At 40.2% G+C, this 23690-nt stretch overlaps 1 protein-coding gene across 3 annotated transcripts in view; it reads left to right on the forward strand.

Annotated features, from left to right (window-relative positions):
• Window positions 1–23690, forward strand: part of OPCML (opioid binding protein/cell adhesion molecule like) — a 775809-nt gene that overhangs the window by 46412 nt on the left and 705707 nt on the right. The window lies entirely within an intron of this gene.

A 23690-nucleotide genomic window follows, 5' to 3' on the forward strand; every position in this document is an offset into this window, starting at 1 on the left:
TGTGAGAGAATAAACTGCTCTTTCTTAAAGCCACTCACTTGTGACATTTCTGTTACAGCAGCACTAGATGACTGAGACACCTTGTATCATTTGACTGTAATGTCAGGCTTCTCAGGTATTAGATAAATAAGAACAGGTATAGTGAGTAATAGAACTCAGTTTGATCTCTTTAAATAAATAAATGTTACATAAATGTCTCCTGTACTCTTACCATAGACGGGTAACATTTGCCAATGCTAGTCTTCCCTTGGAAACCCTGGTGGCGTAGTGATTAAGTGCCACGGCTGCTAACTTAAAGGTCAGCAGTTCAAATCCGCCAGGTGCTCCTTGGAAACTCTCTGGGGCAGTTCTACTCTGTTCTATAGGGTTGCTGTGAGTCAGAATCGACTCGACGGCAACAGGATTGTTTTTTTTCGTTTGATTAGTCTTCCCTTTATAGCCCAATAAAAAGCCTGTATTTCCTTCTAATTCTTCCTTTCTCCTCCCTACCTGTCCCACAGCACAGTCTTTGCCTGGTTCTCTGGTCTTTGTCCCTTAGTTCAGGGTAAGCTGCATTGATAGCAGCTAAGTAGTTAAGTCACAGAAATAACACCAGTGCACACCCACTGTGTCAGACATTCTGCCAAGCACTTCTCACTACTCACAGAAGCCCTTGTGAAGAAGTTCTTTCTTTTGACTCCTCCAAGTTAGATGAGCTATTAACTAACTCATTCCTGACTTCTTGAGCCTCCTCCTTGCTAGGTAACAACTTCTTCTGTGATTTATGAGCAAGTGACCTCAAGCTCATTCAGTCTCAGTTTACAATGAAGTATGTGGGAGCCAAGATCTCTAAGGGAAGATCAGAAAAGCTCCAACAAGCTACGAACCATAGGTACTTGGACCCAGAGTTTTGATTTATTGAATGCTTCGTCTGAGCCGGTCTCCAGTTGATGGCTTTCTACCAGAAATTAACATTTGAAAGTATCTTCATTTCCATAAGCCATACATAAATTTACCTCAGTCTGGAGTAAAAAGGGGTTACATGGTGCCCATGATACATACACAAGGGGGAGAGGTTAGTCATCTTGTTGGTAATTCTTTTTCCAAAAGGATTCAATAGAAGCTTCCTTTAAATACCAAGGTTCCCTTGAGAATTCAAAGTATGATTCAGTTTACACATATTTCTCAGGGACACATCCGTCATGTACAAATCAAGATGCATTTGAATAACCTATTTCCTATCCTGAAACTCACTTTTTTTTTTTTAATGCCTCTTTATCTTTTCTGTTTCACTGCTACTGATGACTGTTCTGCTGTCGCAGAGAAATAAAAAGCCCAGGTAAAAGCAGAAGAGGTACCCTCCATCCCTGAGAAAGACTTTCCTGGGGAAAATGGAGTATCCAGGGCTACACTTATAATAGTGGGGGATCTGCACCCTACATTTGTTGTTCTAATGCGGAGTCATATCTGGCTGTAGTTCCATGCCTGGCCTCACATTATGATGTGTGTTTCCCTTCTCAGAGAAATAAAGAAAGCTCACTTTTATCGAGTCTGTTTCCTGACAAACACTGAGCTAGGCTATTTGAATCCACTCTTTCTTTATTCTTAGAAGAGTTTTGTGAATGAGTTATTATTCTCTAATTGTATACTTTAAGAAACTAAAGCTCAGAGAAGTGATTTCAATAATCATTTATTTAATTTCACAAGGCCCTGTGCTGTTCACTGTAAATTTTTTTTGATGGGGTTTTAATAATTTAGCTGATGCTTATTTGGCTTCCTCTGTGTGTCAGGCACTGTGCTGCTCAATGGAAATGCAATGCGGACTGAAAACTGGAGACAAATTTTAAGCAATCACATAAGCCAATGTGGAACTACAGTGGCCCTAGGGAAGAAGGATTTGAGAAGGGGGGTTGGCTTGAGAGGCTTCCCTACTTGCAGGTGATTGAGTTGGAATTAATTTGGTTAGGGGCAGTTTCAGACAGAAGAAGCTGCACATGCAAAGGCCCTAAGGCAGGACGACACGAAGCAGGCCAAAGGAGCTAGAAGTCAGAGAACATGGAGCCAAGTCAGGTAGTTTGTTTTTATTAAGTTGATAAAAGATGCTAGCAAGAGGTAGAGAGAACAAGAACAATTTTTTGTTTGTTTTAAAATCATTCTGGCTGTAGTGTGGAGAGTTAATATGAGGAGGCCTGAGTATAACTGGGGACACCTTTTGGGATATAAAGAAGGAGATCTGGTGGTGCAGTGGTTAAAGCACTCGGCTGCTAACCATAAAGGTCACCGTGTGGAACCCTCTAGCTGCTCTGTGGAAGAAAGATGTGGTAGTCTGCTTCCTTGAAGATTACAGCCTTAGGAACCCCATGGGGCAGTTCTACTCTGTACTATAGGGTTGCTATGAGTTGGAATTGGCTTAATGGCAGTTAGTTTGGTTTTGGGACACAATGCGATAGTCCAGATGAAAGATGATAGTAGCTTAAAATAGAGTGATGAGTGGAAACAGAGAAAAGTGTACAGATCTGAAAGACTTTTTTTGTGATACAATCAGCAAGGCTTGACAGTAGATCTGAGAGGAAGAAAATAGAGATAGCAAGAATAACACTCAGTTTTCTGACTTGCCCGAAATAGCACAGAAATGAGACCAGGTAGGTGAAGTCCATCAAGAACATGGCTACTTTGAATTGTCTTTGAGCTAGGAGTTGTTATGGAAAGTGCAAGGCATATGTGTCTCCTGTTTAGAAGGCTCAGAAGAGAGTTATGGGCTGTTAAGTGGTGTCATTCACTTAAGTCATGGACGTGGGTTAGCTCCATGGAGGAGAAAGTTCAGGTGAGTGTCTTTCAAAGACTCTTGGGGATCCTCAGTATTTGGTAGTTCGAGCTTGGCCCAGAGAGAGACAAAGATCAGGCAGACAGTTTACAAGAAAGCGAGACTATTTTGAAATATCAGAAACCCAAGAAAGACTGTTTGAAAGAGGGAATTGTTCAAAGAACCAAATGCTGCTTGCTGGTAAGTCAAGTATAGTGACCGATTGAATAACAAGAGATAATTATTGACATTATTTCAGTCAAGTGACGAGATTAGATTTGAGAGGGTTGAGGACCAAATTGGAGACAAGGAAATGGAGACAGTAAACATAGACAATTCTTTCAAAGAAAAGATCAGAGCCACAACTGAAGGAATATGAGTAATAGAATAAGTCCCCCACCTCCGTGTGCCTGTATATGTCTGATATAAAGAGACTTATCTTCTAGAAGCTTATAGTTTAATGAAGGGATCCAGACAAAGAAACATTTATCTTGCACTTGAAGCCAGAAGGCAAGAAAGAGAATATGCCTTCTTTGAAAATTGTGGTTTAATGTAGAATTCTCTTTCAGTTTTGCCTGAGGCTGCTAAGCAATGGGTGCCAACTACTTCTGTATTCCAAAGCAAGGTGCTGGACCACCAGCAGTACTTGCAAAGGAATTGACTTAAAAACTGGTTTTACAACCTTGCTAGTGCTCACCTCTAGCCTTCAAAAAAGTTTTGCAAAGAGAAGGGTGGGAATTAGAGAGCTGTTATTGTTTCCTTCCTAGAGAACACCCAGTGTGACAGTGTGACTTGCACCCCTCTCGGGGAGGTTTTGTGGAGGACACTTTTCCTTCTCTTCAAGATGAGGTGGATAATCTAAAAGGAAGCTACGTACAGGCATAGAGCTTGATATCCTGGACCTGAAGATCCCAGTGAGCCAGAGCCAGAACAAAGGTGGTAGGCTGGCTGAGTGACCAGAAACAAAAAAAAAACAAACCCACCGCTGTTGCATCGATTCCAACTTGTACCAACCCTATGCGACAGAGTAGAACTGCCCCATGGGGTTTCCAAGGAGTGCCTAGTGGATTCAAACTGCCAACCTTTTGGTTAGCAGCTGAACTCTTAACCACTCTCAACTAGGCTTTCTGAGTTCCTGGAGGCAGCTGAGAATAGGGCTACATGTGGGGTGCACTCCCAACAGTGGTGGTTCAAAAGTCTGACAATGAGATATGAGCCATGCTAGGAAGTTTAGACCTAAGGTTTTCATAGATCCCCTCCAAGGGAACTGCCAAATTATTCAAAACAATAAAAAGTAAGATGATCTTAAGAAGAGTGAACTAGAGGGGGTGGAAAGGTGAAATGTGTGGGAATTATGGAATTTTATACAGTGAACGGGGACAACCCTTTATAGAAGTTGGGAAAAGGAGAGAGGCACAGGATGCCAGCTCTAGGAAGGGCTTATTCAAGAACACTGCCTTCTCAGTGTAGCCCAGATACAGGTGAGAAGCCTTGAACCCAACTTTGGCCCTGCTTCTGCATTTTGTCCCTTTCAAATAAGTAGCAGTACTGCAGCAGTGGTGACAAATAGTATTGGAAAGCAAAGAACCTTTACTTTTGAAAACCTAAAGGGGTCTCTGTATTAACACACTTCAAAGTATCCTAAAATTTTTTTTTCCTATATTTCTCTCAATATTTCATGTGACCATCAGTGGGCCCCTTGCCCCAAACAGCTCTCCTCCCCTTCTCAGTCATCCCAAACTCTCCCATAAACCCAGTCAGAGTACGTGCTTGAGCCTCTCGCCTCCTCAACACCCTTTTAGCATCAGTCTGTTGTCCTAGGAGAAAAATTCTGCCCTTCCCACTATTGTTGTTACTAGGTGCCGTCAAGTCGGTTCTGACTCACAGCAACCCTACAAGACAGAGTAGAGCTGCCCCATAGGGCTTCCAAGGAGTGGCTGGTGGATTTGAACTGCCAACCTTTTGGTTAGCAATCAAGCTCTTAACCACAATAGATTTGGCTATTTCTGGCTATTCCATCACCCCAACTCCCTTTTAGCCTTTTACTACTCTTGATACAGTTATATACCATTTGCATGATGCTCTAGGGGAAAAAGCTCCTATCTCTTAGAAGGGATGGAGGAGGAGGCCTGGTACATTCATGTTTTAATGCTTTAGTTTTACTTTTACATAAGTATTCTTAAATGGTGCTGGAAAAGTATCAGAAGAAATGGACTTGGAAGAGGTGGAAGTCCTTGAGAAGAAGGATGGGTGGGGCCAGGATACAGGTAGAGCAAAGACCCTCAGACAGGAGGAGGGCTTCTTCCATTGCAGCATGGATGGTGGGTGGGAGAGGATGTGGCAAGACAAAGAGAGGTGAAAGTTGAAGTTAGGGTGTCTGGGTGTTAAGGGAACTTTTCAAAGCAGCTAATTTGCTTACCAAGCTAAGAATAAGTAGTAAAGACAGTATTTGAACCGAATTAGTGGAAACAGAGTTTTGTCCTAAAGTCCATTGTTTTTACACAGAAGCGTGTATTCATTTGTCATTTATTCATTAGTTCGGTAAATATTTACATTACACTTAGTCTATTCCAGGCCTCTTTCTAGGCACTGGAGGCCTAAGAGTAAGCACACCAGCCAAATCTTTGCTCTCACAGAGTTTATATTCTAGTCAGGGGATGGGAGTGGAGGGTGGGGAGTGGTAAGAGGAGACCATTTGCACATCAACAAGCTCAATTTCAAATGTTGGTATTTTAAGGAAAATAATGCAATGCCATGAAAAGAGAGAGGTGGAGCGAGAACAGTTACTCTAGGCAAGGCATAAGAGAATATCTCCCTGAGGTGATATCTTAGTTGAAATCTGAAGTAGAAGAGGAGTATCCACAATTGTCCTCTTGAAAATATAAAAGTAATCTAACTAAAGGTGAGAGGTGAAGCAAGGGAGCTAGATGTTTTTGGGAAACTAAACGAAAATAATTGTGGGGATATAGATTTTCAAAAGCGTAACCAATAAATACCTAGAATTATCTTACCTGATTTATTTCAGTGTTCTAATTATATACTTTGATTTAAGTCAAATAACTTTGAATGTTGTTTAGAAATTGCAAGCAGGACAAACACAAGGTAAAATTATGCTGAATACATTGCAGGGAAGGTGGGGGTGGTGAAGTGAAGGCTGTGCTATGCTGTGATCTCCATGCTCTGGCTTCCTTTTTCCTATTTCTTATCCTAGGGTCATTTTTATTTTTAATTTATTTTATCTTTATTTTCTTGTAAGGCCCCTCAAATTTTTAGGGTAAAAATTTAGATATGTAAATAAATAACATACTCTAGAAACTCAACTGTTTTTCTTTTCTGGGTCCTTACTTCTCTGATCTTCAATACTGATGTGGCGGTCTGAATCTTACTGAAAGAAAATGAAAAAAAAAAAAAAAAAACTATGGATTTCTAAAAATTTGGCTTCTTTGTAAATTGCCTTCCTCAGAAGCTGAGCAGAAGTTTTGAAAGGTGAAGAAAGGTGTTGTCAGTGGAGATGATTCTAGCTCTATAGAACTTCGAAGTAGAAGGTAAGGCATTTTAACTGGTGTTCAAATGCCCCAAGGATAACCCTAGCATCAGAATTTCCTGAAAATAGACATCAAACCCAAACCAAACCCATTGCCGTTCAGTCAATTCTGACTCATAGTGACTCTGTAAGGACAGATTGGAACTGCTCCATAGGGTTTCCGAGGCTTACATCTTTACGGAAGCAGCCTGCCACATCTTTCTCCTGTGGAACGGCTGGTGAGTTCCAACCGCCAACCTTTTGGTTAGCAGCTGAGTGCTTAGCCACTGTGCCACCGGAGCTCCTTATGAAAATAGACATTGGAGCATTTAAAAAAATAAACTAAGAAATCTAAATTATAAAAGGAAGAGACATTAAAAAAAAAGAGAGAGAGACATTAGAAGGTAGAAAAACAATTACAAAAGCCCCTCAAAGAGAAAAGACTGCCTTGTAAATGAGGATACAGGTTCAGTTCCATCTGGTATCCCTTGCCTAAAACATCAAAGTGTTTCAGCTTTTGTCATTCTCAAATTAAAAATTCAATAGCTCTTTTATTTTCTATCAACTAAAATGGTATTTGGCTAACAGTGTCTATGCCCATTTTGCACACATGAAGTTAGACTTTTAACTTGTATCTGCAACTTCTATTTATTTAAAAATTTGTTGATTAATTCAGCAAGTATTTATTGACAACTACTCTGTGCCAGCACTGTATGGGGCCAGTATTGGTAGTATAAGAACCTCATCCCCATTCTAACTGCAGTGTAGCATCTTAATAGCTTCTCCCATAAGACTGCCATTCCTTTAAAGGAAAAAAATAAGGCCACAGAGGCTAGATGACAAAATATTGATAACAAAAATATTAATGCCTATAATGTTCTAGGGTCGCTATGAGTCGGAATCAACTTGACGGCGCTGGGTTTGGTTTTTGGTTTTGGGTAATGTTCTTGGCATTAGATAAAAAAGAAGGAAAAATCTCTCAGGAAACATCTGGAAATAAAACCTGCTAGTTCTGCTCTAGAGTCCCTGGGTGGTGTACCCAGAGGTGCCTCAGAAGAAAAGTCTTGAGACAGAACCCCCACAGTGCTGTATTCCTTACCTGGCTTCCACCCCTGCAGTGTTGTATTGCAAAATCATTTCCTTTGCTGGGTTCCCCTCCCCCCAGCTTTGCATCGGAATCCTGCTTTTGCTTGGAGGTTATATGTAAACCCCATGGAGCCTGGTAGTATGACTAAGAATGTTGCTGATGTAACTTGTATGAACTCTCTACATGTAACCCCTTGAAAGGTAACCTGCCTGCCTGCCCTTGGTGAGCGCTCGGCAGCAGTAAGCACCAGCTGACTCCATTTTCTCGTACAACGAAATAAAGGTGCCTGTCTTGTTCTCCCACCTCAATCTCTCATCTATTGGCTAATACAAGTCATGCCGAGTAAGTACCTGGAGTTTCTACCTGGTAACAGTCTGGCGATCTACTTCTGAAAAATCAGCCATTGAAAGAAAGCCCTTTGGAGCAAAGCTCTACTTTGACACACATGGGGTCACCACGAATCAGAGTCAACTTGATGGCAACAGGTTTTTTTTTTTAGTTCTGCTCTGCTGTTTGCTATCATTCACTTCAACTTTTCAGTAACTCTTTTTTTTTTTTTTTTAATGAGCTGTAAGATTCTTGTAAAAGTTTCAGGATCCTCAGCTGGAAGGTGACTATATTGGTAGTGCACTCTTCTCATCCTGGATACAGATCTTAAAGTCTCTTCTAAGTGAAGATCTCCCACTCCGTGGGGTCCAAAATCCCTGCTTGCTAGGCATCTAAAGGTTATGCCTGATGAGTGTTTGCACACCACGCAGCTTCCTAGTACTTGCCCTTACTAAGTCAGACATGGAAGGGGGTGTTTGAATTGAAGAACAATAGGACCCAATATTATTGCACCTTCCTCCTTTGCCCTGAGTTGTCTTGACCAAAATACGTTGTAATGGTATTTAACGTTGCAGTTCTGAGGCAAACAGGTAGCTATCTTCTCTACACCCTCTGATAGCCACCCTCTCTCATCCTTACACTGCTGTGCTGCCACCGTGCCTGAACATAAGTCATGAAAAACCCTCTCCAGCTGCCAGGGGCCCTATAAACCGTGGAACTACTCTCAGATAAAGAAGTAAATGTATGATTTCTAAGAGTTTGGAACTGATTTGCCCTTTTCATCTCTTCTGACATGATTTAATGTTCCAGAACTTGTAAAGGGAACATTTTTTTCTTTTCTTTTTGGTTGTAAAATTTGTGAATAATTTATCAGGTGACTGAAAGACCTGCAGCTTTAAATTATTAAAATGCATTTGGGTTTTGAAAGAAGACATTAGAGATGTTTGCCTTGGCCCATTCTTATGCCTTTGTGAAGGTGATTTTTATTGATTTATGGGGTGACTGAGAAGGAGCCAAAAAATAAAATAAAATAAAAGCACCAAACAAACGAACAATACAGACAACTTTCATTTATTTAAGACAGAGCCATTTTCCAAAGCAAATAACCTTTTGTCATGTCTCCAGAGAAAGGATTTTCTTTCCCTTCTCCTGCTTTGCAAGGGCAGCATATGGGTGAAAGGAAAAACTGAATAAATTAAAAGAAAGGCATTCACTGGCAATTTATCTTTCCTTCTCGCTGCCTATCCTTCATGGAGCAAGTTGGAGCCATGGCTGTGCTTCCTTCACACGTCAGAAAGTGCCCAGCCTCTGAACTCTGTAGAATATTATCCACGCCAGTTAGTTTGACCTACATAATAAATTCCCGAAAGGCCAGGGAATAAGGAGAAGTTCAGAGGGCTCATATTTTATATTTCACGCCTGGCACAGGGTCGCTTGTCTGGCCCATGTTGCCTTCGCATTTCAGGCATGGTCCTTTACAGTAGCCACCCTGTGAGCTTCTCTGGTGACAGAAAAAGCACCAGAAGCATTCAGACTACCCTGCCTGAACTAACACCCATCAGGTTCTCCACCTTGTCTTTTCTCGTTCCTTCTCTTTTTCCTTTGCCCATCCTTCCAGCTTTGCCAGTAATTTGCCTTCAGTTGTGACATCCAAGAGCTGAATTTTCCTCTAAACATCTCTCAAATCCTACTGGTAATAAGAAGAGGACTTTCCTTCCAACTTTCAGGGGGCCAAGACCCCAACTGGTGTGATGCTGTTCCCTGGCCTGGCACGAACTTCTCATATGCTAGATATAAATCCCTGGGATAATTTACCTCTGAAATTGGAAATGTATCTTACACAATACGACTTAGTTACGGGACGTTATAAAGCTAAAATGCAGTAGAAAATATGGCAGAGATGCTGATGTTTGAACCCATTCCCACTGCCATCAAATTGATCCCAACTCATAGTGACCCTAAAGGACAGAGTAGAACTACACCATAAAGTTTCCAAGGCTATATAATCTTTATGGAAGCAGACTGCCACATCTTTCCCCCACAGAGTGGCTGGTGGGTTCAAACCACCCATTTGGTTAGCAGCCAAGTGCTTAACCACTGCGCCACCATGGTGCCTCTGTTGTGTAAACAGGGGCGTTTAAAATTACAATCCCTAATATTTTTTTTTTTTAATATTTATGACATCCTTTGGGTGGAGCAAATGGTTTGTGCTCAACTACTAACCTATAGGTTGGTGGTTCAAACCCACTCCGTGGCACCATGGAAGAAAGGTCTGATAATCTGCTTTCATAAAGATTACAATCAGAAAACCCTGTGGACACACAAGGTAGCCACGAGTTGGAATTGATGGCAATGGGTTTCGGTTTTGATTTTTGATGATAAATCATTTCCCATCCCACCAAACCTACTCACTTCCTTCGTTTTTCAATCCTTTGCTCTGAAAAAGAGGGAAAAAAGTGAGGATTCTGCATAATGCAGGTCTGGTACTCTCATTTTCACTTTTGCATAGTCCTAGAATGAAAATGTTTAGGCTAATTTTTAAGTCTAGAAGTGTTACAATCCTTTTTTTTTTTTTAACCTTACTTAGCTAGTAAGTGGCAGTGTTAGAGTCAAACGCAGGTTTTGTAATGTCCATTGTACAGTGAAACCTGTAAAAGCCAGAACCTATGCAAGGCAGAAACCTGGCAGAGAAGGAAAGCTAAAATATTTTCCACTAAATAGAGAGCAGTAGAAAAGTGGTGACTGCACCCTGTCAAAGGTGGAAAATGTGCAAGATCCAGAAAAACAAGGCAGTCCCATTGAGTTCCAGTTCTCACAGGTTTCACACTATTTCACTTCTACCCTGTAAGGCCTCCTCTTCAGGGAGTATGCAAGAGAAAAAGCCTAGAAAACTGGAATTGCATTCTGTCCTTTGTTATTTGCCCTGAGAATAAGGGGTTGGAAGATGAAATCTATGGGTAGGATCTTAGAATGACAGAATTTTATAATGGAGGGAGGATGTGGACCTAATTTAGTCCAATTCCCTCCTTTTAATGATGACACTGGGGCTGTGAGTGGTTCATTGACATGAATCCACATGTCCTGATCAGGGTCTAGTGTTGTTTCTGTTATATTGTGCTGTGTGTATTCTCTAAGCAAGACATGATAACATGCTGGCATGTATAAGTGGGGAGTTAAGAAATACTCTCAAGAGAGGGTTATTTGGGATGGCATGAAAGATGTTAGAAAGGACAGAAGGACTCTGCCTTTTAAGGCAATTGTGGAAGGTGATACTTCCCAAGATCCTGTGATAATATCTTTCATCCTACATGCTTTTCTACAAAGTGACGATGCCACTATTTCCCCATCAAAAGGTAGAGTGTAATTCATCTTTTATTGAACCTGGCCTGGCTTTATGGCATGGCAAAATTATTGTTGCATGACTTCTGAGGGTAGGTCAAAAAAGACTTTGCAGCTTCTACCTGTCTAGCTTGGGACAGTCTGTCTGGAGGAGCCATCTATCCTAGAAGCGTGTAAGTATCCACAGACTGCCATGCTGGAGAGGCTTCTGGACAAAGTCCATCCTTCTAGCCACTGCTGCCAAAGTGTCAGACAGGCAAATGAAGAAACCACCTTGGAAGTGGACACCCCCTACCTCCCAGATATTCAGTCCCAGTTGTCTGAGTTGCCCCAGTTATTTGAGTCTTCCCAGCTGAAGCCCCAGACATCGTGGAACAGAGACAAGCTGTCTTAGTTATCTAGTGCTGTTATAAAAGAAATACCACAAGTGGATGGCTTTAACAAAGAGAAATTTATTCTCTCACAGTTTAGGAGGCTAGAAGTCTCAATTCAGGGCACCAGCTCCAGGGCAAGGCTTTCTCTCTCTATCAGCTCTGAGGGAAGGTCCTTGTTATCAGTCTTCCTCTGGTCTAGGAGCTTCTCTGCACAGGGACCCTGGGTCCAAAGGACACACTCTGCTCCTGGCTCTTCTTTCTTGGTGGTAATGAGGTCCATCTCTTCTCTGCTCGCTTCTCTCTTTTATATCTCAAAAGAGATTGACTCAAGATACATTCTAATCCTGCAGATTGAGTCCTGCCTCATTAACATAACTGCCTCTAATCCTGTCTCATTTACATCATAGAGGTTAGGCTTTACAACCCATAGGATAATCACATCAGATCACAAAATGGTGGGCAACCACACAATACTGGAAATCATGGCCTAGCCAAGTTGACACACATTTTAGGGGGACACAATTCAATCCATAAAACATGCCATCTCTGTCCTGTCCAAATTCCTGGCTCACAGAATCTGTGCACATAACAGCATGGTTGCTTTTAAGTCCAATAAGTTTGAGTGGGCTTGTTATGTAGCAATAGACAACTTGAACAATAATAAGTGTTCATCAATATGGGACTGGTTATGCAACTTATAAGCTATGCAATGGAATACTCCACAGCCCTTACAAGGATGTGATAGACCAATGCATGTTATTGAAAGATATCCAAGACATATTGAAAGTGAAATTCAAACAGCAAAGCAGTGTGTATACTATAATCTTGTTTGTACAAAGAAAGAAAAAGAAGTTGTGTGTGTGTGTGCATGCACGTGCGCATCTGGGAGTTTCTGTCTGTGTAAGGCTTACATATGCACAATAAGAATTTTGGAAGGATAAACAGGAGACTAGTGAGTGTTTACCTCTGGATAGTAGGAATGAGGAGTCAGGGTAAGGAGACTGTTAAGTCCTAAGAGAAATTTACTTTCTGTGTTGTACCATTTGATTTTCTAGCATGAGTCTATATTATTTTGAAATTAACGCTCCCCCAAAAAATTAAGTAAAAAAAAAAAATTCTACATACCACCTCCAAAAAGAAAATATTTTTTAATTGAAGACGTCAGCTGAAGTTGTATGTTTTCAACTGTGGAATAAATACAAATAGACAAATAAATGTGAGAAAGCCATTGTACCTTGAATATCCATCTCATTTTATGTATAGCTCAGTCCTAGGTGTCATGCACAAAATAACATAACCATGGTGTTTCCTGAAGCAGATAATATTATTAGAGAATTCATTGTGTATTCTTTATGCTCCTCCTGACCCCTAACCAAGTCAGTGTAAAAAGCATATTTAACCATGGGCAGAAATTAACTCAGTCACTCCAAGAGATTGATAATTAGCAAGATGTGGTTTTAAATCGTTGGACATACTAGCTCTTTTTTAATAGGTACTCATATTGCTTTTGCAGCCATTGTCGTGCAGACCTTACCAGGTCCCCACATTATAGACATCTTTTTCAAATGGGATCTGCTATAGTGCTCTGCAGATAATGTCCCAGTCCATTTATGATGGGAATTTGTGCCATGGCTCACACGGAGCTGTACACATTTATTGGTGGGGTGCACATGTGGCTTGTGGGAAGTTAATTTATACGGGGGATGGGGGGAGATGGAGGAAAAGGAGTAGCAGTGATTCTGGGTAGATGCTGTACACTGCATGTGGTAAATGTGACAGCCAGAGCTGCCTGGGTCGGATTTGGCTCTGATTCCTGTGTCTTTCCACCACTGTTTAGGTGTTGTTGTTGTTGAGTGCTGTCAAGTCAATTTTGACTCATAGCAATCCTATAGGACAGAGTAGAACTTATTCATAGGGTTTCTAAGGAGTGGCTGGTGGATTCGGACAGCCAACCTTTTGGTTAGCAGCCTGAACTCTTAACCACTTGGCCTTCAGCAGGAAACTATAACCAAGATATATCTTCAGAGAATGTGGCTCCATCTTCAGAGAATTTGTACTTTGCGTATCTTCCCATTTATTTTGTTTTCTTTTCCAAGATCTAGTCAAATAAAGAAATCTCAGGTAATCTTTCTCACCCTTGGTACTTGTCTCTTTGTATTATTCTCCTTGTGTCTTTGACAAATTCTCTATAAGGCAAACAGTGCCCGTTAATAGCTGTAGACAATTACCTTTCCATGGTCCTTAGCTTTCATTGACTTCTTGAAGGCATTCAATGTTTTTAACTACCCACTTCTTACAAATACAACTTTCCTGACTTGGGTGGCGGGGGGCAGGAGGGGAGGGGGAACCTCATTCTCTGTTCTTCATTTCAAGAAACCTATGCTCTGTCTTACTAGCAAGGCTTACTCCTTCCCCCTGTCCCAGAAAGGTGGAGACACTCAAGGACTCTCATTAAAAAAAAAAAAAAAATGATGGCGACATTCAAGGACTGTCATTAGCCTCTAATATATATTTTCTCCCAATTCATTTCCTTCTGTGTGAAGTTTTCCCAAACATATAATCCCAATCTTAACCTCTTTTTGGAACTTTAATGTTATGATTATAAAATTTTTAAGATGCCTTCTTGCCCTATAAATCTATGATCATATTACACCTAACTGCTCACCAGATATTTCCTCTTGGATGTTCTGCTATCATCTCAAACTTACCAGTCTAAGTCCAAACACATTATGTTTCTCAGCAAAACCTATGAGGCATATTGAAAACAGCCCAGATAGAATTTAGAGTACAGTGGATTCAGGATTCAGTTTTGGCTCTCAAATTTACTAGTCCTGTGTACTTGAGCAGTTTACAAAACCTCCCTGATTTGCAGTTTCTTCATCTGGTGACTCAGATCACCACATGGGGGGTTTATAAAGATTAAGTAAGCTAAAGAATATAAAATTGATAGATAAATAAGAGAAATACAGTTGCACAAAACAAATGTTAGTTATCCCCTTGCTTTGCCCATCATCCTGATTTCCTTGTTCCTGTCATCCTCCTGTTTAGCCAGACTCAAAACTTTAGTATCATTCTCGTCAACCACCCCAACCTAAATCAAATCATGTTTTTTGTGCTTTAGATAAAGGTTTACAGAGCGAATTAGTTTCTCACTAAATAATTAATACACACACAGTTTTGTGACATTTGTTGCCAGCAACACAACATGTCAGCACGCCCCCCTTCTAGACCTTGGGTTCCCCATTTCCATTCATCCAGCTTCCCTGTCCCCTCCTGTCCATGGGCTGGTGTGCCAATTTTGCCTCATGTACATTGTTGAGCTACATGTATTATTGTTTGTTTTATGGGCCTGTTTGATCTTTGGCTGAAGGGTGAATCACAGGAATGACTTCAGTACTGAGGTAAAAGGGTGTGCGGGAGCCATACTCTCGGGATTTCTAGTCTCTGTCAGGCCAGTATATCTGGCCTTTTTTTGTGAGTTAGAATTTTGTTCAACGTTTTTCTCCAGCTCTGTCCAGGAACCTCTATTGTGATCCCGTTCAGAGCAGTCAGTAGTGGCAGCTGGGCGCCATCTAGTTGTGCTGGACCCAGTTTGGCGGAGGCTGTGATACTTGTGGTCCATTAGTCCTTTAGACTAATCTTTCCCTTGTGTCTTTGTTTTTCTTCATTCTTCCTTGCTCCAGACAGGGTGGGATCTGTGGAGTATCTTAGATGGCTGCTCACAAGCTTTTAAGACCCCAGACACTACTCACCAAAGTAGGATGTAGAACACATTCTTTATAAACTATGTTATGGCAATTGAGCTAGGTGTCCCCCAAGACCATGATCCTCAGCCCTCAGCCCAGTAACTTTGTCCCTCAGGGAGTTTGGTTATGTCTGTGAAGCTTCCTTGACTTTGCCCTGGTCAAGTTGTGTTGACTTTCCCAGTGTTGTGTACTGTTTTACCTTTCTCCAAAGTTATCGCTTATCTATTGCCCAGTTAGTGTTTTTCCCTCCTTGTCCTGCCCTCCCTCATAATCATCAAAGATTGGCTCTTTCAGTGTGTAAACCTTTTCATGAGTTTTTATAAGAAGGTTCTCCTGCAGTATTTGTCCTTTCGTGATTAACTTATTTCACTCAGCATAATGCCCCCCAGATTCATCCCACGTTGTGAGATGTTTCGCAGATTCACCATTATTCTTTATCATTGCATAGTATTCCATTGTGTGTGTGTACATAGTTTGTTTATCCATTCATGTGTTGATGGACACTTAGATTGTTTCCATCTTTTTGCTATAATGAATAATGCTAAAATGAACATGGGCGTGCATATGTCTATTCATGTGATGGCTCTTATTTCTCTAGGATATATTCCTAGGAGTGGGATTGCTGAATCATAAGGTATTTATATTTGTAGCTTTTTAAGGAAGCATCATGTTGTTTTCCAAAATGGTTGCACCATTTTGCATTCCCACCAGCAGTGCATCAGAGTTCTGATTTCCCCACAGCCTGTCCAGTGTTTGTTATTTCTGTTTTTTTGATTAGTGCCAGTAATATCAGGGTAAGATGGTATCTCATTGTATTTTGATTTGCATTTCTCTGGTGGCTACTAATGTTGACTGTAGCTGTATAGCAGGTTCCTCATGTATCTGTTAGCCACCTGAATGTCCTCTTGGTAAAGTGTCTGTTCATATCCTTTGCCCATTTTTTAAATTGGATTATTTGTCTTTTTGTTGTAGAGGTGTTGGATTTTCCTATAGATTTTAGAGATTAGACCTTTTTTGGATTTGTCGTAGCCAACAATTTTTTCCCAGTCTGTTATTTCTCTTTTTATTCTTTCCATGAGCGTGTTTAATTTTTAGAATATTCCAGTGATCTAGCTTATCTTCTGATGTTGGTGTATTGTTAGTTATGGTTTGTATCCTATTTATGCCTTGTATTAAGGCCTCTAGTGTTGACCCTATTTTTTCCTCCACAATCTTTATTGTTTCTGGTTTTGTATTTACGTCTTTGGTGCATTTTGAATTAATTTTTGTGTATGGTCTGAGGTATGGGTCTTGTTTCATTTTTTTACAGGGGAACATCCAGTTTAGTCAGCACCAATTTTTGAAAAGACTTCCTTTTCCCCATTTAATGGCCTTTGCGCCTTTGTTGAAGACCAGGTGACCATGGATGGATGGATTTACATCTGGGTTCTCAATTCTGTTCCATTGGTCAATGTGTCTGTCCTTGTACCAGTACCAGACTGTTTTGACTACTGTAGCTGTATAGCATGAGTCCTCCTACTTTGTTCTTCTTCTTCAGTAATGCTTTACTTATCTGGGGCCTGTTTCCTTTCCATATAAAGTTAATGATGAATTTTTCCATCTTGTTAAAGAATGCTGTTGGTATTTGGATTGGGATTGCATTGTATTTGTAGATTGCTTTAGGTAGAATTGACATTTTCACAATGTTGAGTCAACGTATCCATGAACATGGTATGTTTTTCCATTTATGTAAGTCTTTTTTGGTTTCTTGCAGTAGCGTTTTGTAGTTTTCTTTGTATAGGTCTTTTACATCCCTGGCTAGATATATTTCTAAATATTTTATTTTTTTTAGGGGCTGTTATAAATGGTATTGTTTTCCTGATTTCCTTTTTGTAGTTCTTTTTATTGATGTGTAGGAATCGGACTGTAAGTCGAATCATGTTTTATAAGCCTCTCTTTAAAGTGCCATCCATACCCACTTTTTATTTTTATTTCCACTTCACCAGGTAAACTCAGAGCTTCAATCTTTTCACACCTGGAATATTAAACAGCTTCCCAATAGCCTTCTTGGACAACCTTTTTATCTGCGTAGGTCTAATTATCCTGAAATCTTTCCAGGTATCTTACTAAGTCACGTGTCTAAGCTTTCCACAAAGAATGTTTAAGTATGTGTTCCTAGCACAGTCCCTGACTTGAAATAGTTATTTAATGTGATGGCGTACTTCCCTTCATTAAAAAAAACAAAAAAACAAAAAAACTTATGACTCTCACTCTATAGAATGCTTTTTTCTCAAGCATCTTTGTCTTTATGTTGCTACTGCCTTGACATGGCTTCAGGTAAACTGGTGTATTCACTACTGTATGAGCCATATGCATTCCATGATCACGTCTCTGTGCAGGTTCTTCCTCTTGGTGGGGTGTTACCCTGAAATCTGACCATTTTGGCTTTATAAGGGAAGTCTCCAAAAACATCCCCTGAAGTCTTCTTAAAATCAAGCAATGGTTTAGCTTAACTAGTAAAGAATAACTGCCTTGAGCATTGTGCTCTTTTAAGAACAATCAGCATGGGATCAAACTGACAACAGTAACTCCCCAAAATGTATATTTTTTAAATCCATTCATTGGAGACTCAAAATCAGGGATGCAAATCCTTTTATAAACATCATTCCCACTGCCTGGGAAGTCTTACCCCATTTCTTATCTACTGAATTCCTTATTCTTCAAGTTTGAGCAAGAGGAAGCATTCTCTCCTCTTGGGAACCTCTCTTGACCTATTCATCATGCTTCTTCACTGCTTCTCAGCAGATCTAGGCATGAAGATTTGTGTGCATTCATCACATTTTCACATACCTCGTTTATGGCACTTATTACATTGTAATCATTTTCTTAACAATCACTTTTCCTTGTGACTTCCTAACAAGCTAAGTCTATATTTCTTGTTTGTCTTCATATGCTCAACCCCAGTTGGTTTCCTAACACAAAGAGTTGTTGTTAGGTGCTATGGAGTCAGTTCTGAGTCACAGTGACCCTATATACAACACAAAGAAATACTGCTGGGTCCTGCACAATCCTCACAATTGTTGCTATGTTTGAGCCCATTGTTGTAGCCACTGTGTCAGCCCATCTCGTTGAGGGTCTTCCTCTTTTTTGCTGATCTCTATTTTAAGAAGCCTAATGTCCTTTTCAAGGGACTGGTCCCTCCTGATAACATGCTCAAAGTATGTAAGACAGTCTTGCCATCCTCAATTCTGATGAGCATTCTGGCTGTACTTCTTCCGAGACAGATTTGTTATTCTTCTGGCAGTCTATGGTATATCTGATATTTTTCACCGACACCATAATTCAAAGGCATCAATTCTTCTTTGGTCTTACTTATTCATTGTTCAGCTTTCCCATACATATGAGGTGATTGAAAATACCATGGCTTGGGTCAGGCACACCTGACCCAGCAGATTTTCCCAATGCAATACATCGTTTGACTTCTGGACTGAATGGGAATTGATTGTGGATCCAAATAAAATGAAATCCTTGACAACTTCAGTATTTCCTCTGTTTATCATGATGTTGCAAACACATAGAGAGTGCTTTATAAATATTCATTAGATGAACTAAGGGAATGGGGCAGGAGTTAGTAAGGCAAAATAGCCAGGACATGATGGTGAATGTCAAGATTCCAGAATGGTCTAGAAATATCACACACCTGTCCAGTGCAATATGAAGACCACCCACAATAGGAGCATGTGGTACAAATTTAGGAACTAGAGAACAAAGACAGCCTCCTCCTGGCCTTCTTTCTAGGCTCCTGTCACTATGTAGGGTCCCTTCCCATCTGCAAAACAATTTATGTCCATCTTGCTAGAAATTTATATGTTGCTAAAAACATGATGAACTGGATTTGGTTTTGTACTACTTTTGCTTTGCTTAACAGTACTTTGGCTTGTATTTACTTATAAAAATATTTACGTGTTTCATTTTTTATTTACTATTTGAACAAGTTGGCATTTTTAATGTACTTGTAGGGTTGGGAAATGTGCTTCCCTGTTTCTGGACATTATTGGTTTTTCTTTTCCTTCCTCTTCCTCCACAGTTGGGGATTTTCCTTGAAATGACTCAGCCTGCACGTGAAATGACTTCTGTCCCAGAAGGGAATAAACCAGAAGGAAGAGGAAAAAGTTATGTTAAGTCTCCTTAGCCCCTAACCACAGGGCTAGAATGCAATGACAGTGAAATGTACTAATTTATCTTACTTTACATAATTAGAGTTAGGGGCTATTGAACACAGAATGCAAATGTATGCTAAATATGCAAATCAGCTACATTTCCCAGATTTGGAGAAAGGGGAAAAATGGTAGCCTTATGTTAGATGGTTCTCTCTTATCTGTGAACACAACTTTTCAGCACTCCAAATGCAAGCAACTGCACAGTCACAGTTGGGGCTGCTAATTTGGAAATGCAGTTTAGACTGATTTGGAAAGACAACAGCATTTTTGCGATCACTGGTACACCCTTTATACTAGAACTGGTAGTTCCATTTCCTGGTTTCTGAAGATAGTCTTTTTTTTTTTTTGGAATTCTGACTAAAACTGTAGATCTCATTGGAGAACGGGCTGCAGGAAGTATGGTCAGCAGACAGATCCAGCTTGCAGGTCCTTCAGGGTCCTCTTAGCTGCGGTGAAGAGGCCTCCTTCTTTCCCCACCCCACCCCCTGCCCTTCGTAACCCACCCCCAGCCTTTCCTAGGGCAGCTTATATCCAGTCACTCAGCAGGGCCAGGATGTATGGCTCGGGCAGTTTTGGCTTAACACAAGACAAATGTGATAGGCATTATTGCTCCAGGGTTCTCCTAGGGTTGCCCAAGGCTTTGTTAGGCCTCTGTTGCTGGTTGACTGCTTCCTCTGCTCGATCCTGCTTCCTTCCATTCCTTTCACAGGTGTGGATGCTTAATAGGCATCATGAACTCCATTCCCCAATTCAGCATCTGATTCAAGAAACCAAACTTATAACACAGTTCTCCATTCACTTTCCTATTTTCCCCCATTTTAGAATTTTTTTCCTAGCACTGGGGATCTTTTCATCTTCTGCAAGTATCCCTGGGAATAGACCAGTTAAGTTGCTTTCCAATGTTTTATTCTAATTAAAGCTTAAATGGTGGCATACCAAGCAGTGACGACCCCAAAGAAGAGAGGATACTTTGCCTGAAGCCCTTTCAAATCATGTCATGTGAAGGTGAACAATCACAAGTGATAAGGCTGTCCTCACTACAAGACTTATTTCAGCCTGTATTCCACAATAGTATTGTTATTCTGGCCCAAAGTAGCAAGAGGCTAAGGCAATGTGGGGGTAGGGAGTGTTTTCTTCAGGTTAAAGCAATGTGAAACTCCATTTCAGAGGTAGGAACGGAAATACGGAGACCCCAGATGGATATCAGTTTCAAATTACTAACTGGACTCAGTCAAGGAAATTATGTACAATTACTTGAAATTGCTATGTAACATTATTACAAGGAGTAGAATAATATGACCATTCTGCCAGTAATGTGGTTAGTAATTTGGTAGTAATCTCTAGTAATTATTGTAAATGCTAACCAGTTCATTTCCCAAATTACATTTATTTTTTGGTGTTCACTTTCTTTCATACATTTTAATTGACTTTTTTTTTTTTTTTAATGTACTAACAATGTTTTACATTTCATGGTCTTACCTAGGACTGAGAGTCAGACACAGCAAGCCAGCATTCCCAGTTCAGTTTTGAGTGTCTGTACAGTTGCTGCTTAATTCAAGTCAATCCCTGTGTGTCTGAGTTATTGCCATAATCAACTAAGGCCTTTTCTGAACATTGAATACCCGTGTGATGTTATAACGTGGGGAAAATAAGGCACCAAGTTAATCAAAAGGTGCGTTCCACTGAGTTTGCAATTGGAAGAGACATATAGGCACAGATAGACTTGTCAGGTTTTTAACAAGTGATTATAAACACTCAACAGAGAATCTGCATGGTATGTCTGTGGATGTGTGCATGCGTTTGTGTATATGCTTGTGTGTGTGTGTGTGTGTGTGTGTGCGTGTGCAGGTTTTAGTTATTTAGCTTCACGTTCTTGGAGACTTTACAAATTCATTAGAGAAAGCTTGAGGAACTGAAAGGGAGAAGTTAAGAAACAATAGCAAAGAGGAAGGAATGTAATGAAATGATCAACGATAGGGTTTGTAAGGGAAACATGGAAAAGTAGAAGGAGTTTAGTGTCTGCCCAGGAATGGAGCTGAATTACAACTAGGCAGGTTGATTGTTGTTGTTAGCTGCCATTGAGTTGACCCCCAACTCATGACATTCCCACGCACAGTGGGATGGAACGTTGCTCAGTCCTGCACCATGACCATGATTAGATGTGGATAGACCTTTGTTACCCATAGGATTTTCATTGGCTGATTTTTAGAAGCAAATCTTTAGGCCTTTCTTCCTAGTCTGTCTAGGTTTGGCTATTCCACAGAAACCCTTTCGGCATCACAGCAACATGAAACCTCCCCTGACAGATGGGTGGTGGCAGCACATGTGGTGCATTGGCTGGGAGTTGAGTCCTATCTCCCTGTATCTTTCCCACTTTAATTCTTGCAAAATGTAATCAATCCATGTTTGCCATTAATAACTTGAAAAATCTGACTTTTTTTTTAATGCTTCCTTTCTTATAACATCTCATCTTGTTTTCAAAACACACAGAAGCATCGATATTTCTTTGCCTACATTTAGTTTGTTGGTCTCTAAAAAGCTTTATCAAAGAAAAGGTCAAGAGTGGCTTCTAATTTGTTCATTTACTCACTCCATGTCTCATTTGTCTATAGGCTAATTCAGGGCTTTGTAGGATTGACTATACACTTTCCATAATTTTACTACCAATATTTAGTAAATCCTTCTGATCAAAGTGCCTAGCATAAAGATGGTCATATAGTAGATACTTTGGAAACCCTGGTGGAGTAGTAGCTAAGTGATACGGCTGCTAACCAAACGGTCAGGAGTTCATATCTGCCAGGCGCTCCTTGGAAACTCTATGGGAGGGCATTTTTTTTTTTTTATAGTAGATACTTTATAATTACCTGTGGAATAGAAAGTAAAATGGATTTACTTTTCGATTTGTTTTATATTCCAAGAAGGAACATAGCTTACTTATTTTAACTTCATTTATATAAAGTTCTACAACTGAGCCATGTGATGTGAGGTGTGTTGAAAATGAGACTCTGATACATCTTGTCACCGTATTAAACAATGAGTTCAGCCTAGTTCATAGGCCATTCCAATTCTTGGATGAGTTCACTTTTCAACAAGCGTTAATAAGCTGTCATTATATGGGTAGAGAATGCTTGAATATTTCTTATCTGAAATTTATGATCAGCATTTTCTAGGCCAGCCACCATCAGAGACCACCACCAGCCACTATAAAACTTTCTATTAAAATGGCATGTATGTTAATGTTATTCTTTATATTTGTCAGAGAAAAAAATGAAAGAAATAAAATACAAATAATTAGAATATAAGCTTCTAGGTAACGTTTCTATGACTATATGTCTACACTTGACAATCATAATTTACATTGATCTAGTCGTTTTGTAATTATATAATGAACCAATAATATATTGGTCTAGACAACGCATACATCTAGTGTTTTGGTCCTCAGTCTTTCTGAGGAAAAGCTGCTTTGCATCACCCCAGATTAGAAACTGGGCATAGGAGTGAAGTCTGTGGTAAAGTGGCTCTCCTTTCAGCCAAGTTCGCACAGAAGGACTTGATGGGAAGTCACCACCTAGGAGATCTTCCACAGAGTGTTTTGAGACCTAATCATTCTTGCTTTAACCTCTTACATATTACCTGTTAAGGATCTTAGAGCAAGTCTACAAAGTAAGCAGGACAACTATTGCTGCCTCTTTTTACAGAAAAGGGATTAAGAACTGAGAAGCCAAATGAATTCCTGAGATTAACACACACACACAAAAAAATTGTGTTAAGTTGATAGCAAATATAGGACCGGACTCCAGCCTACCTGGTAAGAGGTGCTGCTCTTTCTTAAGTTCATTATTTAATGTTTTGTGTTAGTTGCCATAGAGCCAGCTCTGACTTATGGCTACCCTATGTACAACAGAATGAAATGTTGCCTGGTCTTGCACCATCTTTATGATTGTTGGTAAGTTGGAGTCCACTGTTATTGCCACTGTGTATTTTGAGTGCCTTCCAACCTAGGGGACTTATCTTCCAGTGCTATATCAGACAGTCTTCTGTTGTGATCCATAGGGATTTCATTGACTAATTGTGGTCATTAAGTTTATGTGTCAACTTGGCTGGGTCATGATTCTCAGTGCTTTGTCTGTTATGATGTAGTCTGGCAGTCATATAATGTTATAATCCCCACTATGATGAGATCTGATATAATGTGATCACCTTCATGATGAGATTTGCTGTGAGTAGCCAATCAGTTGAAAGGGAGTTTCCTTGGGGGTGTGGCCTGCATCCAATATAAGTGGACTTTCTGGCAAGGCTCACAGGCTTTTGCT

This window comes from Loxodonta africana, chromosome 15, assembly GCF_030014295.1.
Source record: "Loxodonta africana isolate mLoxAfr1 chromosome 15, mLoxAfr1.hap2, whole genome shotgun sequence".
NCBI classification, from domain to species: domain Eukaryota; kingdom Metazoa; phylum Chordata; class Mammalia; order Proboscidea; family Elephantidae; genus Loxodonta; species Loxodonta africana.